Genomic DNA, 15,749 nt, shown 5'->3' with positions numbered 1-15,749 from the left:
ATAGAGCTACGCTCATCCATATCAGATCTCCTCCATGCGAGAGACTACAGCCTCTTCGGAGAAGATCCCTTTGGATTCAAGCCCCCTTTCTAAGGGAAGACCCCCCCGTGGATTCGGCTACCTATGTATCGTCCCTAGTTGATTGTGGATCGTGTATCTTCTCTTATGTATTCGAGGATCTAGCGCATGTGTGATCATTTCTTGTTGGTTGAGTGATTCTCTCGTGTTTCCCCTCGTGATTTCCCTCGTGTTCCTCGTGTTCTTCGCGGGATCCGCTCCTTTCGTGAAAGATCGGGCGATTAGGGTTCTACCCTACATCACATCCACTCTAAATGAACACACTTTTTATTTTATAGTAGTGATCTATATGTGTTTATGGTCCTTAAGGGAATAAGAAAGATCTGTAAAAACTTCTTCTATTGGTGAAGGCTTGTGGTATCCATTGTTACAACCATTCTTTATCTCTTGTCCTTTTAAAAAAAATGGAGAAGCTACAAGATAGATTTCACAAGACAAAAAGGTTGATGTACATTTATCAGCTGAGTAGGAAAGGAAACCACAGAAAAGCTTTCTGGAAATGCCATTCTTCTTGGTCTTCTGACATGCTAGATGATTTAGAGAAATAGAAGAGTTTACTGAATTAACTGACTCTCTTGTTTGACGTTTTTAATGCTCACACCATTATGTCAGGCAAAATTATGGCGTACTTGTCTTTGCTAATACCATCAAATTATCCTCTGCAGTGAAGAATCAAGGTTATATACTGTAGGTCAGTGTTTTTTTATTCAATAATAATATTGCCAGGGGTGAAGCCGAAACTAAGCAACATGCATGAGCAAGACAAGTGTGTTGAGGAGCGTGGAGGGCGAACATGAAGTTTCTAGCAGAAAGGGTGCATATGGGATAATGTATTACCTATGAGTCCACACATACGAGAGGGTAAAAAAAGTCTCTGCAGTGAAAGGCACATTCTAAGTTTCATATTTTTGCTTGATTACGTGCTTAGGGCATTTGATTATTTTTCTCTTGACATGGGTAAATGCCCCACCATCCCAATCTTCCCAAAAAATAGAATTTCTATGGTTATGAGATTACCCACTTCAAGAACAGACAGAAAGTGGCAAGACTCGGTACGGAACACTTCAGGATCATTACCCCTAGGACAGCGACAATGCTAACATTCATGTATGTATGTTAGGAGTTATGATATGACCTTATATTTATGTATGTTAACATTCAAAAATGTTGGATGAGATTACTAATGTATATACGAGATGTGGTGAAACTAAACATATGTTGTACTCGACACATTTGATAAAATATATTAACTAATTCATGCATACTTTATTTATCATCCCGTGGCATTGTTACTTCGTTGATATACAGGTTGCTGATGTGCAACATATGTCCTTTTTTGTTGATAATGGTAACCTTCAGCAAGGAGAAATGTATTGTTTTGATCAGAGAAGACTTGTGGTACTTTTTGTAGTGATATATTTAGAAAGGGGAGGACGTATATTCGGTGTTTTCCTGGTAATGATTAAGGTAATCTCTACTCATAATGTTTGACTTGGTAGCCTCGCCTCCATGGTTTTTATTTGCCTTCCACTTTCGTTTGGTTTATTTTCGTCGCACCACCCACCACTATCTACTGCTCGGTTTCTTTGTCTCAACTCCCACCCTTCGCCCGCCGGTTTTGTCGAACAATCAATAATCGATCACCTCCCACTTCCATCTTCCTCCTCCTCCAGCCATTCCCCAACCCCAACCCCGCCGCCGACCTCCTCTCCCCCTGATTCCCCCAACCCCACCGCTGGCACCCCCACTATATCCACCTTCACTGGCAGCCACAGCCATGGACAGCGCGACTGCCTCTTTTGTCCATCACGCGGGCCTTCCGCGTGTCTCCCTAGCAAGCCAAACAAACATGAAAATTTGAGGTGCTACTGCTAATGTACTATTCTGAATGTGAAAATCAATTGAATTGACTCTTTTCTAATTGTACACTTGCAGAAATCTCAGATCTTGCAAATTACAGTACAACCATAAAACTCATGATTTGACTCCAACAGGGCATTTTGCACTTTAATATGACTAATAATTTGCTTTAATATCATAGATTGCATTAACTTTCTAAGTGAACGACATTCAAGAAGGTCATTAAATAAAACCAAAAAATCCTTCTGGTATTGGAGTGTAGGAAAGTTGAGACTATAAAACCAAAATGTTACATTTACGTTTATTAGAGAAGGTTCTTTACTTTTTACCGCAAAACACAAAATCTTTGTAACTAAAAGTTCAAAGAAGGTTTTTTTTACCATTTACGACAAAACACAAAATCTAAATCGTCAATCCCAGCCCAAACTAATAAAATCAAATTGCCTACTCACGCCAACCTCAAGAGTACATAGTGGTAAACAAGAACACGAGGATGAGAGAAAAGTAAGCTGTCACACCCTCGATGCGACTATATATCCCACGTGTCGAGGCACGACTTAGAGGCATAATCGCATTGAAGGCATATGTCGCAAGTCAGGCAGTCATCACAAACATCCCATATAGATAGTAAAAAGGGATAACATAGTTGGCTTACACTCGCCACGTCAATCAAGGTACATAAATAACATTACATCATCCAAACACTCATGGCCCGACTACAGCGCCAAAATAAAAGATAACCCAACCGCGTAAGGAACGCAAAATCCGGGAACATAACACTGATATGACGGAAACTAGGGCGGCAAGAGTGGAACAAAACACTAGGCGAGAGGCCGAGCCTTCCACAATTTACCAAGTATATAGATGCATAAAGATAACATGGCAATATAATAATATCTCAACAAGTAAATAAATGTTCCAACAAAGAACGGCCTCCAATCTTCACCTGCAACTAGTAATGCTATAAGAGGGGCTGAGCAAAGCGGTAACATAGCCAAACAACGGTTTGCTAGGACATGGTGGGTTAGAGGTTTGACATGGCAATTTGGGAGGCTTGAAAGCAAATGGTAGGCATCGTAGCATTGGCATGGCAAAAGAGCGAGCAAACTAGCATAGCAAAGATAGTAGTGATTTCGAGGGTATGATCATCTTGCCTGCAAAGCTGTCAGAGTTGACTGGATCCTCGAAAGCAAACTCAACGGGCTCCTCGTTAGTGAACTCGTCTCCCGGCTCTACCCAAACAAGACAAACAAGCAACAAGGACACAATCAACCACGTGCAAGGATCAAAAAATATGATGCAATGATGATTGCTATGCGGGATGCGACGCGGGATGCATATGCAAGATTTGACAAGGAAAGCATGAATCTGGCCTCAACTTGGGAATCCAAGTGTGCCACTGGAAAGATGAGATGAAATCGCTTGAAAACGATATAAAGAACGCCGAAATCGGAGTTACGGTTTGGAAATGGTAAGCGATTCAAATATGGCATCGGTCTGCCATTTACAGCAAGTAGCCATCTAAATGCAATGAGATGAACATGCTACAGCACCCAAACATGGCAAAAAAAAAATATGGCAGGGATGCATACAAGATTCTTAACAAAAGTCTAGCACTGAGCTACGGCCAAAATATCCATTAACAGGTTCAAACAAGCATGGCAAAAATGCATATGGAAAACAGATCTCAGACTTACTGAAATTAACACTTGTCTGGAATTTCAGATCAGGTAGCACTCTTCGGAGAACCGAAACTACATGCTACATGACCTGAACATGGCAAAGTAAAACATGGCATGGAGCTACTCAAAAAGCTTAACAAAAGTCCCTTAGTGACCTTGAGCCAAAAGGGATCAGAAATCACATTTGCAAGCATGTGAACATAGCAAAAGCATAATCAGTTTTCAGACTTAGTGAAAACTGGCACATGCTGAAACATATCTCAAGTAGGCATGTTTACGAGCTCGATGCACTCACTACGGTGCAAGTCATGAAAGGCTAAGCATACATCTATCAAGAACACACAAAATGCAAGCTAGACATGGCAAGAACAATAGCATAGCATGCACGGAGTAACTATAACATCATCGGCAAAATTGCAAACAAGTTGACAATCTGCCCAGATTCACAAAGTAGCAAAAGTAGAGCTCGATTGACTCAAGCTAGGGTGCTCCATAATTGCAAACAAAGACAAGGAAGGATAGAGCACTACAAGATTAATAAAACATCCTTACTGATCATCCTCAAAAGAGGCACGGATCACTCAGAAACAACATGAACATATGACAACATGAGATAAACAGCTCAAGGACTTAGTGGAAATGCTAAGTCCCTGAAATCAGAATTACCAAGTGCCTCACTTTGCAAGCTTGTGCTAGTCACCACACACATCACAAAAATACATGGGTTGCACCTCTGGAAAGATGACAAAACCCTTAACAAAACATATGTAGAGCATCAGGGCATATCATGCACACAATAATCATGGCAAAAATGACAAATGTCTAAATGGAGTAGCAGATCTGACAATTATCTCAAGTAGCCCTCTTCTAACAGCATTTCGGGCATCAAGATGAACTCAAATAAAAATGATGCAATGGAATGAAATGATGTACTCTTCGAGACGAACAATTTGATATGCTATATGCCAAAAACGGAGTTACGGATGCGGAGATATAGCATGAAGAAGATGGGCACATGGATTAGGGTTTCGGGAGAAAGTCAACTCAAATCACTCTGGATCTGAGATTTGCACGGGAACCGAGGTTCATCGCCGGGGCATTGTTCACCAGAGCGGGACGTCGCCGGACTTGTCGGGGCGGCGTGGAGCTCCGAGGAGGGAGGAGGAGGCTGGCGCCGGGTGGCGCGGCGACCGGCCGGCGAGCTCGGGCCGGCGAGGCAGAGCGGGCGGAGCGGCGGAGGTTGGCGACGGCGACCACGGCAGCGGGGCGGCGAGAAACCGGCGATGGCGTGCGGCGGCGCTGCTCTGGGCGCGGGCGGTGCTCGGGGAAGAAGGAGCCGGGCGCGGGATCTGGCCCGGATCGGCCCTGCGCGGGCCGGATCTGGGCTGGCGGGCGGCGCGGCGAAGTGGGGAGCGGGGCGGACAGGTGTCAGGCGGCGATTGGCGGCGGGGATTTTGTCCGGCGCGGATCCGGACACGTCCAGCAGCGCGCGAGGAGAGAACTAGGGTTTCGGGGAAGAGGAAACGGGAATTTCGAAGGGGGGGTGTATTTATAGGCATAGAGGGAGCTAGGAGAGTCCAAATGAGGTGCGGTTTTCGGCCACGCGATCGTGATCGAACGCTCTAGATGATGGAGCAGGTTTAGGTCGGTTTTGGGCCAATTTGGAAGGGTGTTGGGCTGCAACACACACAAGGCCTTTTCAGTCCCTCGGTTAACCGTTGGAGTATCAAACGAAGTCCAAATGGCACGAAACTTGACAGGCGGTCTACCGGTAGTAAAACAAGGCCGCTTGGCAAGTCTTGGTCCAATCCGGAAATGTTTAATCCCCACACATGAAAGAAAGCTAGAAATGACCACCGGAGGAGAACGAAGCGCCGGAATGCAAAACGGACAACGGGGAAAAAGCTCGAATGCATGAGATGAACACGTATGCAAATGCAATGCACATGATGACATGATATGAGATGCATGACAACGATAACAACACACGGAGACAAAGACCCGAACCCGGGAAAATAAAATAACTTAACGCCGGAAACGGCAAGAGTTGGAATACATATTGGGAAAGTCATATCCGGGGTGTTACAACACTCCACCACTACGAAAGGATCTCGTCCCGAGATCTAGGACTGAAAGAACGCCGGGTACTCAGAACGGAGGTGATCCTCGCGTTCCCAGGTAGCTTCACGGTCGGAATGGTGTGACCACTTGACTTTGAGGAATTTGATTGACTTGTTGCGAGTCTTGCGTTCAGTCTCTTCAAGAATAGCAACTGGGTGCTCACGATAGGAGAGATCTTCTTGGAGCTCAATGTCCTCGAAGTTGACGGTGTGGTCAGGAGTCTTGAAGCACTTTCAGAGTTGAGAGACATGGAACACATCATGAACATTTGCAAAGTTTGAAGGAAGCTCGAGTTGATAGGCGAGATCGCCTCTCTTGCTGACAATCTTGAAAGGTCCCACATATCTAGGGGCAAGCTTCCCTTTGATACCGAAGCGACAAGTACCTTTCATAGGAGAGACGCGGAGGTAAACATGATCTCCGATCTCGAAAGCCAAATCATGGTGCTTACTATCATAGTAGCTCTTCTGGCGGGATTGGGCTGCTTTCAGGTTATCTCGAATGACTTTGCACATTTCTTCTGCCTCTGTGATTAAGTCATTTCCCAAAAGCTGGCGTTCACCGGTTTCAGACCAGTTGAGAGGGGTACGGCACTACTTGCCATACAGAATTTCAAATGGGGCCTTGCCCGAACTTGCTTGAAAACTGTTGTTGTAGGAGAATTCAGCATAAGGAAGACAATCCTCCCACTTCATACCGAAGAAGATCACACAAGCCCTGAGCATATCTTCAAGAATCTGGTTGACACGCTCGACTTGACCGCTAGTTTGAGGATGGAAAGCTGTGCTGAAATGGATGTTGGTGCCCATGGCCTTCTGAAAAGAATCCCAAAACTTGGAGGTAAAGATGCTGCCACGGTCTGAAGAGATCACTTGTGGAATACCATGCAGAGAGACAATTCGAGAGGTATAGAGTTCCGCCAATTGAGCGGCAGTGATTGACTCTTTGATAGGCAGAAAGTGAGCCACTTTGGTGAGTTTATCGATGACAACGAATATAGCATCATTGCCACGCTTGGACTTTGGAAACCCAGTCACGAAGTCCATTTCAATGTGGTCAAACTTCCATTCTAGAATGGCAAGAGGTTGGAGGAGACCAGCTGGCCTTTGGTGTTCTGCCTTCACTCTTCTGCAGACATCACACTCATTCACGAATTGAGCAATCTCTCGCTTCATTCGAGTCCACCGATAAGCCTGCTTGAGATCCTGATACATCTTCGTACTCCCAGGATGGATGGAGAGGAGAGAATTGTGAGCCTCGTTCATGATCACTTTACGAAGGTCACCTTTGGGCACAACAATACGATCCTCGAAGAAGAGAGTGTCCTTGTCATCAAGGCGGTAGCACTTGTACTTGGGTTGACTCTTGGCAATCCCAATCTTCACCTTTTTCACCATAGCATCAAGAAGCTGGGCTTGGTGAATCTGGTCTTCCAAGGTAGGAGAGACTTGAAGGTTGGCGAGGAAACCTTGAGGAACAACTTGCAGATTAAGTTTGCGGAAAGCTTCACAAAGCTCGGGTTGATAAGTCTTAAGAATCAGACTGTTGCAATAAGCCTTCCTGCTCAATGCGTCAGCAATCACATTGGCCTTGCCTGGAGTATACTCGATACTCGGATTATACTCTTGAATCATTTCGACCCATCAAGTTTGCCTGAGGTTGAGATTAGGTTGAGTGAAGATGTACTTGAGACTCTTGTGATCAGTGAAAATGTCCACTTTTCTTCCCAATAAGAGATGTCTCCAAGTCAAAAGAGCATGCACAACTGCCGCCAACTAGAGATTATGAGTGGGGTAGTTATTCTCATTATGCTTCAACTGGCGAGAGGTATAAGCAACAACTTTCTTCTCTTGCATCAACACTGCGCCAAGACCTTGGAGAGAGGTGTCACAAAAGACCTCGTATGGTTTGGATTCATCAGGCGGAGTCAGAACTAGAGCAGTGATCAATTTCTCTTTCAAAGTGTTGAAAGCAATGTCACACTCCGGAGACCAAACGTACTTGACATGCTTCTGGAGAAGATTTGAGAGAGGCTTCGCGATCTTAGAAAAGTTTTCAACGAATCTTCGGCAATAGCTTGCGAGACCGAGGAAGCTACGGAGTTGCTTCACGTTCTAAGGAGGTTCCCAATTCACAATTGCAGACACCTTCTTAGGATTCACGGCAATGCCCTTGGCAGAGATGATATGACCAAGATAAAGAACCTCATCGAGCCAAAATTCGCACTTGGAGAACTTGGCGTAGAACTGATGTTCCCTTAGCTTATCAAGCACCAAACGCAAGTGCTTGGCATGATCTTCCTTGTTCTTCGAGAAAACCAGAATGTCGTCGAGATAGACCAAAACGAAGTCATTGGTGTAGGCGTTGAAGATGAAGTCCATCATGCGAGAGAAAGTCGGAGGAGCGTTGACGAGGCCAAAAGACATGACAGTGTATTCATATGAACCATAGCTTGTCCTGAAATCCGTCTTGGGAATATCTTGCTCATGGATTCGAATCTGATGATAACCCATACGGAGATTAAGCTTGGAGAATACTTGGGCACCTTTGAGTTGTTCGAACAGCTCGTTTATGTTGGGAAGTGGGTATTTGTTCTTGATGGTCTTCTTGTTCAATGGACGGTAATCAACACAAAGTCGGTCCGTTCCATCCTTCTTCTTCACAAAAAGAACACCACAACCCCACAGAGAAAAACTAGGCCGGATGAGACCCATTTTCTCTTGAATATCGAGCTGTTTCTTTAGCTCCTTCAACTCTTCAGGTCCGAGCTTGTAAGGACGCTTGCACACTGGTTCCGTACCAGGCTCAAGATCAATAACGAATTCAACTGGCCGGTGCGGAGGCATTCCTGGAAGCTCTTCTGGAAAGACGTCTTGATATTCGCAAACGACTGGAATTTGCGAGATAGCATCTAGTAAACCCTTCTCATTGAGAGAAAACAGACGGATGGTATTATCCCGAGCGGCAAAGACAATTACATCCTCAGACGAATGAGTCAACTGAATCTGCCTGGCTGCACAATCAAGCTGAGCCTTGTGCTTAGAAAGCCAATCCATCCCGAGAATAAGATCAATATCCGAGTCACCAAGAACCATTGGAGATGCCAGAAACTTGAAATCACCCATCATGATAGAAATATCCGGAACCTCGTAGTTAGCGAGCAAACATCTACTCGGAGAGACAACTGCTAACGGTTTATGCATGACTTGAGAAAACCAACCATGCTTCGATGCAAAAGGTCTCGATATGAAACAATGTGATGCACCAGTGTCAAAAAGAACTTTTGCGGGAACATCGTTAACAGAAAGGTTACCCATGATGACATCTGATGAATCCTCTGCCTGAGCTGCATTCACCATATTGACCTTGGCATACTTGGGGTTATGCTTGACCACAGCTGTACTTGCCGATCTCACAGGAGGAGGAGGAGGAAGACGCCTCTGGTTGAGACACTTGTTGGCATAGTGACCCTTCTGTTGGCACTTGTTGCACGTGACCTCTGAAAGCGGACGATGGTACGGAGCACTCGATCTTGGAGCTTGAGACGAAGTCTTGTTCTGAAAGCCAGGGTTGGGTGGGTGGGAAGAACCACTGCCACCTTTGCTTTTCTGCTGATACGGCTGACGAAACGGAGGAGGAGGAAGCCAATACTTCTGCTTCTTGGCCACTTGAGTAGAGGAAGAGGGAGTAACATCTCTGACTCGCTTCTTGGAAGCATCACACCTCAACTGAGCGGCCTCTTGCTTCAGTGCCATGTTGTAGAACTCATCGTACCTCAAGGGCTCAAAGAGAACAAGAGCTAGCTGAATTTCTTCTTTGAGACCACCCCTGAACTGGTATATCATGCTCTTCTCATCAGGGACATCCTGCTTGGCAAAGCGGGTGAGCTTCTGAAACAACTTGTTGTAGTCATAGACAGACAAAGAGCCTTGCTTCAGGTTGCGGAATTCCTCACGCTTACTTTCAACCATGCTCTGAGAGATGTGATGAGCTCAGAAATCTTGACGGAATTCATCCCAAGTGATAACACGTCCACCTCTGGAATCCTTGTACTGCTGGAACTATTCTGCAACTTGATCTTTGAGTTGGAAGGAAGCGAACTTGACGAAATCTTCAGGCCTGACATTACTGCACTCGAAATGCTTGCACAGATCCACAAGCCAATCGTCAACATCGGTTGCCTCAACACAATTGCTGAAAGTCTTTGGCCTATTAGCAAGGAACTGTTTGAGTGTAGCAAAGTGACTCTGATTGTTGCCTTGATTCCCTTGGTTGCCTTGATTGCGCTCTTGGAGAATTTGCATGATCAACTGTGTGTTTGCATTGGTTGCGGCCATCACAGCTTGCCATGCCTCCGGAGGAGGTTGACGTGGTGGCGGATCAGGATTCGGAGTCATGCGCGTTGGAGGAGCCATCCTGAAGAGGTTGCCATCCATTAGCACATTGATAGACAAATATTGAAGCTGAATCCAACGGAATGAAAATTGCAACATATAGTCTTCACATCCGAACAAAATGAAAGAATGCATTCCTCTTGAAATGGTCACATATCCATAAATTGAGAAGCCACGTAGAATTAAAGTAGAGAAATAAATCAACAAGGTATGGATCAAGAACGAATAATCGGTAAGAAACCTCAATCTCAAACCAATATCCGTGGAAGAAGAAGCTAGAGCTACAAGAATTCCCACCTATGAAACTCCCGAACCTTTCCGATTATGCAATCAGGTGTTGGGGATACAGGGGAAGCATAATATCTCACCCAAACTAGCAAATCCTACATCCAGCTGTATCCATCCTTCAACACATAACCGAGAAAAACTTCAGAAACCATCTACCTCAACCTTCGAAAAGCATCCGTTATACAAGTTATGGTGATACTCCCGAACTCCCGCCCCAGTACTGGGTGGCGTCGAGGTTATCTCGCCAACGAACTGCATAAAAGAGATTTTCGATGTCGGCGTACTAAACTCAGGTATTCCAGAATTGCAACGATAAAATTATGACGACAACACCTCGGAGCTCAACTCCCCGGGACACTTCCACAAAACCCCTGACAGGAGGCACCAAGACAATGTTCTCATCATAAAACCATCGGAACGATTCCAAGATACCCGCGTGATCCTAAATTTTTTTTGTGAAATTTGAGAAGAGAAGAGTCAAAACTCTACGTCAGGATGCCTTACCAGAGCGATGAGGATACTGGGAAGTAAAAAGAATTCCTAAACTCTCCGATATATAATTCCTAAATGACTCAAAACATTTTTCTAGACACAACTCGGCTGCTAAAAACGATCAAGCAATGGGGCTCCTAAGGTCGGGGAAGGCTCTGATTACCAACTTGTCACACCCTCGATGCGACTATAACTCCCACGTGTCGAGACACGACTTAGAGGCATAATCGCATTGAAGGCATATGTCGCAAGTCAGGCAATCATCACAAACATCCCATGTAATATAGATAATAAAAAGGGATAACATAGTTGGCTTACACTCGCCACGTCAATCAAGGTACATAAATAACATTACATCATCCAAACACTCATGGCCCGACTACGGCGCCAAAATAAAAGATAACCCAACCGCGTAAGGAACGCAAAATCCGGGAACATAACACCGATATGACGGAAACTAGGGCGGCAAGAGTGGAACAAAACACTAGGCGAGAGGCCGAGCCTTCCACCCTTTACCAAGTATATAGATGCATAAAGATAACATGGCAATATAATGATATCCCAACAAGTAAATAAATGTTCCAACAAAGAACGGCCTCCAATCTTCACCTGCAACTAGTAACGCTATAAGAGGGGCTGAGCAAAGCGGTAACATAGCCAAACAACGGTTTGCTAGGACATGGTGGGTTAGAGGTTTGACATGGCAATTTGGGAGGCTTGAAAGCAAATGGTAGGCATCGTAGCATTGGCATGGCAAAAGAGCGAGCAAACTAGCATAGCAAAGATAGTAGTGATTTCGAGGGTATGATCATCTTGCCTGCAAAGCTGTCAGAGTTGACTGGATCCTCGAAAGCAAACTCAACGGGCTCCTCGTTAGCGAACTCGTCTCCCGGCACTACCCAAACAAGACAAACAAGTAACAAGGACACAATCAACCACGTGCAAGGATCAAACAATATGATGCAATGATGATATGCTATGCGGGATGCGACGCGTGATGCATATGCAAGATTTGACAAGGAAAGCATGAATCTGGCCTCAACTTGGGAATCCAAGTGTGCCACTGGAAATATGAGATGAAATCGCTTGAAAACGATATAAAGAACGCCGGAATCGGAGTTACGGTTTGGAAATGGCAAGCGATTCAAATATGACAACGGTCTGCCATTTACAGCAAGTAGCCATCTAAATGCAATGAGATGAACATACTACAGCACCCAAACATGGCAACAAAATACATGGCAGGGATGCATACAAGATTCTTAACAAAATTCTAGCACTGAGCTACGGCCAAATCATCCATTATCAGGTTCAAACAAGCATGGCAAAAATGCATATGGAAAACAGATCTCAGACTTAGTGAAATTAACACTTGTCTGGAATTTCAGATCAGGTAGCACTCTTCGGAGCAATGAAACTACATGCTACAGGACCTGAACATGGCAAAGTAAAACATGGCATGGAGCTACTCAAAAAGCTTAACAAAAGTCCCTTAGTGACCTTGAGCCAAAAGGGATCAGAAATCACATTTGCAAGCATGTGAACATAGCAAAAGCATAATCAGTTTTCAGACTTAGTGAAAACTGGCACATGCTGAAACATATCTCAAGTAGGCATGTTTACGAGCTCGATGCACTCACTACAGTGCAAGTCATGAAAGGCTAAGCATACATCTATCAAGAACACACAAAATGCAAGCTAGACATGGCAATAACAATAGCATAGCATGCACGGAGTAACTACAACATCATCGGCAAAATTGCAAACAAGTTGACAATCTGCCCAGATTCACAAAGTAGCAAAAGTAGAGCTCGATTGACTCAAGCTAGGGTGCTCCATAATTGCAAACAAAGACAAGGAAGGGTAGAGCACTACAAGATTAATAAAACATCCTTACTAATCATCCTCAAAAGAGGCATGGATCACTCGGAAACAACATGAACATATGACAACATGAGATAAACAGCTCAAGGACTTAGTGGAAATGCTAAGTCCCTGAAATCAGAATGACCAAGTGCCTCACTTTGCAAGCTTGTGCTAGTCACCACACACATCACAAAAATACATGGGTTGCACCTCTGGAAAGATGACAAAATCCTTAACAAAACATATGTAGAGCATCAGGGCATATCATGCACACAATAATCATGGCAAAAATGACAAATGTCTAAATGGAGTAGCAGATCTGACAATTATCTCAAATAGCCCTCTTCTAACAACATTTCGGGCATCAAGATGAACTCAAATGAAAATGATGCAATGGAATGAAATGATATACTCTCCGAGACGAACAATTTGATATGCTATATGCCAAAAACGGAGCTACGGATGCGGAGATATAGCATGAAGAAGATGGGCACATGGATTAGGGTTTCGGGAGAAAGTCAACCCAAATCACTCAGGATCTAAGATCTGCACGGGAACCGAGGTTCGTCGCCGGGGCACTGTTCACCGGAGCGGGACGTCGCCGGACTTGCCGGGGCGGCGCGGAGCTCCGAGGAGGGAGGAGGAGGCCGGCGCCGGGTGGCGCGGCGACCGGCCGGCGAGCTCGGGGCGGCGAGGCGGAGCGGGCGGAGCGGCGGAGGTCGGCGACGGCGACCACGGCGGCGGGGCGGCGAGAAACCGGCGATGGCGCGCGGCGGCGCTGCTCCGGGTGCGGGCGGCGCTCGGGGAAGAAGGAGCCGGGCGCGGGCGCGGGATCTGGCCCGGATCGGCCCCGCGCGGGCCGGATCTGGGCCGGCGGGCGGCGCGGCGAAGTGGGGAGCGGGGCGGACAGGTGTCAGGCGGCGATTGGCGGCGGGGATTTTGTCCGGCGCGGATCCGGACACGTCCAGCGGCGCGCGAGGAGAGAAGTAGGGTTTCGGGGAAGAGGAAACGGGAATTTCGGAGGGGGATGTATTTATAGGCATAGAGGGAGCTAGGAGAGTCCAAATGAGGTGCGGTTTTCGGCCACGCGATCGTGATCGAACGCTCTAGATGATGGAGCAGGTTTAGGTGGGTTTTGGGCCAATTTGGAAGGGTGTTGGGCTGCAACACACACACAAGGCCTTTTCGGTCCCTCGGTTAACCGTTGGAGTATCAAACGAAGTCCAAATGGCACGAAACTTGACAGGCGGTCTACCGGTAGTAAAATAAGGCCGCTTGTCAAGTCTCGGTCCAATCCGAAAATGTTTAATCCCCACACACGAAAGAAAGCTAGAAATGACCACCGGAGGAGAACGAAGCGCCGGAATGCAAAACGGACAACGGGGAAAAAGCTCGAATGCATGAGATGAACACGTATGCAAATGCAATGCACATGATGACATGATATGAGATGCATGACAACGATAACAACACACGGAGACAAAGACCCGAACCCGAGAAAATAAAATAACTTAATGCCGGAAACGACAAGAGTTGGAATACATATTGGGAAAGTCATATCCGGGGTGTTACATAACCCATCAGACTTCAGTGTTGGGACGCATGAGAAAAGATAATCGTTACAACTAACAGATGACATATCCATCTCCCATCATTCCAATAATTAAGATTTTAGCTTAGCCTACAACAGTACCAGATCAAGAACGGGTCGGCTAGCGCCTATGCAGACCACATGCGGAGTAAAGGCAATGTTGTGAGGTAGAGCCGGCGGCGGGCCTCCTTGGTCCACAATGTTGTGATGTAGAGCCTAGGTGGCTGGCCTCCTTGATCCACCTAGTGGATCAAGGCTACTCCGGTCCTGGCACCCATTGAGCCGGTGATCCAAAAATCATAGGGCCTGGATATAGCTCTAGCGGACGTATGCGTCCTGCGCATCGAGCTTGGTCGTCTCGAGCATGGAGATAGGTGAGTTGCAGACCAAGAGCTAGTGGGCAGCAGGGCACGCACGAGCACCGAAGAACAAATCTGAGCCACATCCCTACTTCTACTGGTCTCTACAAAGAGCAGCTAGCTTAGATCTTAGACTAGTCGGTCGCCATGGTGGTCTTATAGCACCGCCATGGGATTTCTTGTGATTTTATGTAGGCAATCTACAAGCGGTGGTGGTCATTGGCTAGGTGGTGTCGCTGCCTTGGGGAGAGACAAAGTGATGGTAAAAGCAAGCAGGATCCGATGGTGTGCCGTGGGGATAGCCAAAGTCAATACATCGACTACAGACACGTCGCAGGCTCACAGTGAACCTGGATGCGGCGAGGCTGACTCATGGATCGATGACGAATCTTGACGTTGTTAGGGCTGGGATTGGATGGTCGTGGAGGGTGGTGTGCTTGGTTGGGTTCCCATGGAAGAATGTGGCCTCCTCGTGGATTGGTCGTAGCCATTGTAGAGGACATTGTGGCCCTCCCCTGAGGAGCAAGGACAGTGCATGCGGCAACAGGGGGTAGGGGTAGATGCGGGGAGGGATGTCAGCGGCTGCTTGAGGTCGTCGTGAGGAAAGCCTTGACGACCCATCTTTATCAATGGAGGTGGAAGAGAACGAAGTCGAGATTGGATAGGAGTTTGAGTTCTTGTTGGCCTTGGCTGGTTCCCCACTTTAGAGATGTATTTTTTCGCGTGTGAGCGAACAGTGGGTAACTAAAAGGAATAGTGGCTTTTCTGTAGAAGTTCATGATGGACCAAAAATATGACCTCCCTTTATTAGTAGGATAGATATCATATTCTTCATTATTGTTCGTTCGGTAAAATTTCCTAATACTTGATTGTTGTGTTTCTAATTAGAGCACCCTAGGATGAGGGGATGATAAATGAAACATACTGATTATAAATTTTGAAGAGCCCATGGCAACGCACGTGCATTCTACTAGTAGCTTACCTAATTAACCAGTGTAAAAAGGACCGCGAGTTGAAT

This window comes from Triticum urartu, chromosome 3A (genome assembly GCF_056163025.1).
Source record: "Triticum urartu cultivar PI428250 chromosome 3A, HENAU_Tu73, whole genome shotgun sequence".
Classification (NCBI taxonomy): Eukaryota; Viridiplantae; Streptophyta; class Magnoliopsida; order Poales; family Poaceae; genus Triticum; species Triticum urartu.
This window is presented reverse-complemented; position numbering follows the sequence as displayed.